This window comes from Hyaena hyaena, unplaced genomic scaffold (genome assembly GCF_003009895.1).
Source record: "Hyaena hyaena isolate Hyena2069 unplaced genomic scaffold, ASM300989v1 scaffold_31, whole genome shotgun sequence".
NCBI classification, from domain to species: Eukaryota; Metazoa; Chordata; class Mammalia; order Carnivora; family Hyaenidae; genus Hyaena; species Hyaena hyaena.
The window spans coordinates 5,707,821-5,711,099 of NW_024080664.1; positions in this window are offsets into that span (position 1 = coordinate 5,707,821).

Below are 3,279 nucleotides of genomic sequence, written 5' to 3' on the forward strand. Positions count from 1 at the left end.
GACTGTCCGTTCGCAAGTGATGTTTCTATTAAAACGGGAAATTGCTTGATGGGTCCCTGAGAGCCTTTCTGTCGTGGGCAGTGATTGCGGACACGAAGGAAAACAGCTGATAGGGTTCTCCTGTAAATTCTTTGAAGTCTCAGTCGCCCATTCTGTATGCCTGCTTTACCTGAAGGAGGGATGCTAGGTGCGGAGGATGTGTGATTCTTACCGTCTAGGCAACTGCCGGCTAGGAGGTGGGCCCCTTTAAAGGTGAACGTGAGATGTTTCTAGAACCCCAGCAGTGTACGTACAATAACCAAAGATCTTCCTCTCCTTCTTGCAGTGGGAGCTCTCTTTTCTTTCCCTGCTCCTCAACACTACTACACGCTCTTAATTCATTTCTATTTTTCAAAAGATTGGCAATCTGCGTGGTAGGAAGGCAACAGCTTGGATGCAAGGAGCCGTGTAAAGCAAGATGTTAGAGAAGCCAGCTCTGAGATATTTTGGGTACCAGCAATGGCAGGGGGCCCTCCTCCCAGCATGCCTCATGGGCGACTTGGTGCGCTTCTCACAAAGGCCACGCGGGGGAGACATCACGGTCAGGCGGATGCTACAGGAGACACCACTCAGGGCAGAACAGGTGAGGCAGCAGCCTGCTGGAAAGAGCCGCCCGGCCCCCTGCAAGGCCACCTGGTAGCCACCCTCTGCCTGTGTCTACACTGCCTCTTGGATGCCTTATTCCCCAAATCCTCAAAACACCTACGGGATGTAGGGATGATTGTGCACATTTTATAGATGGACAAAAATGAGGTTCAGTACTAGTAGGCGGAAGCATTTCCCGTGATCACAGAGCCAACAGGTAGAAAGAAAGTCCAGGATTCCAGTGCAGGTGTATCCGTCTGCAGATCTGGTGTTCCGGAGGCCTCGGCCGGGATGGGGTGTTTGCATGCGTGTGCATGCTCACACGTGCACACGCACATTTGTCACCACAGGACCATGCTACAAGCTAACACAGTTTCCGGCCATCCGTAGCCGGTGACTGCACAGCTTGCACCGGGGACTGTCAGGGTGCACTTTACCCCTGCTTGTGGATCACGGCGTTACTGTCCCTGAGATTCAACCCCTAGTCTGGCATGCTGACCTGCAAAGGTTTCATCCATTAAGACACGGAAAAAAGTCAACCCATGTCTCTTCTCAAATGCTCAGGCTGATATTGTGATGAGATCATGACTGTTGGGCAAAAGAGGGAGGTTTTATGCTATTTCAAAATAGCACAAAGTCTGACAGTAAAGCTTAACATTTTTTTTCTTCTAAAATGAACTTCTACTTTACACATGTCTGTGTTTTAATTATAAAGTAATAATTTATCATTGTATGAACTTTTCCCTTTTTGAAAAAAAATGTTTAAGTTTGTTTATTTATTTACTTTGTGTGAGAGAGAAAGAGAGCATGGAGGAGGGGCAGAGAGAGACGCCCAAGCACACCCATCACTGTCAGCATGGAGCCTGATGTGGGGCTCAAACTCATGAACCATGAGATCGTAACCTGAGCTGAGATCAAGAGTCAGGTGCTTAATTGAGCCAGCCAGGCACGCAGTCAGTTTTTGAAAAATTTTTTAAAAAGATGAAACACTGTGATATGTTAAAATGTTGGAAAGCTGAACCCCTGGGGTCTTAATGGCCCTGGACAGCTGTGAGCTTATCCCTCATCTTCCAGAATCTCCCCTCTGCCCTCACCATGTTGCTGCTTAGAGAATAGGACTTCCTGTGTACAAAGCAACCCAATTTTCCTAAGAGAGCTATGACTGAAACTAGTTACAAGGCTAATTAGAACACAGAGGGGTCTTTTCACCTCACTTATCTGCTCAAACCCCGAGATGGCAGGGTCAGGGCTCTTCGATTAAGAGATTTTTCACTGGAGGGGTTTCTAAGGGCTTCTGAGTTCTTCAAAATCTGCAAGGCTTTTATTTCATCCTGACACATCCCCATGGAAGAAGGCTGTGCCGGGGGGTCCCCACGACCGCCCTCGGAGGCGCTGGCTCGCTGGGGGGACCCCTGGGACCAGCCTGCAGCCTGGCGCGGCTGTGGATTATTCCGGTGCTACAACACAGAGGGGTCAGCAAAGGGAGAAGGAGAGAGCAGGGTGGGGGTGGGGGGTGCCGGGGGACCGGGTGCAGGCTTCCAGGAGCCCCGGGACACCTCTGATTCCTCCAGCCACGGGCTGTGACAACACGTGTGACACCTGTCTACTGGGGGCACTCCCCCACCCCCACCTTGCCCCCACTGCCCCACAGTGAGTGTTCATGGCTCCCCTGGCCCCAGATCAAGGGTCTGGGCCTGGGAGGGCTGCAGGGAGTGTCTGCACAGCCCGCTTGACCCTCCCATTGGGCAGAGTGGCTGCTGAGGAGACAGAAACAGCCTGTACTCCCTCAGATGGGGGCTGTCATGAAGTCCACACTCATTTTGGCCTTGTCTCAGTCAACAACACCCCTTGTACACACATCACACGTACATCACATCATGTCACGTCATATATGAGAAACATCCACAATGGGGGAGCCTGGGTGGCTCAGTCGGTTAAGCATCCAACTTTGGCTCAGGTCATGATCTTGCCGTTGGTGGGTTCAAACCCGACATTGGGCTCTGTGCTGACAGCTCAGAGCCTGGAGCCTGCTTCGGATTCTGTGTCTCCCTCTCTGCCCCTCCCCTGCTCACACTCTGTGTCTCTCTCTCTCTCTCGCTCAAAAATAAAAATAAACATTAATAAAAAGAAACATATGCAAATACCATGCACATCTACACACATACACACATACATATGCTACACAAACACATACACCACACATACCATCAACCACAGATGCTCATACACAGCATGAACATCACACACAAAACCCCACATACCATGCATGCCCCCCCCACAAAACACACACACATACTTTCACACTGTAGACACACACCACACACTCTCACACCTACACACAAGCACACATACCACTCACACCACACACTATACACACACTCACACCTACACACATGCGTGCACACCACACACTCACACACACACCAAACACATACGCTACATCAGACACTGGCATGAAAATGAAGAACAGAAAAAATATGACTTTACCACTGTCAATTACTGTCTTCTGTCTGTTCAGGAAGGTAAGTGCAGTAACAAAGTAATCATTTTTATAGTCATTGAGCCACACCCAGGACTTCAGATGCAGATGATATTTTTGCAGAGTTCGGTAGACAAAATCAGAAGTCTGACAAAGAAGGATGTCGCGTGTGCAAA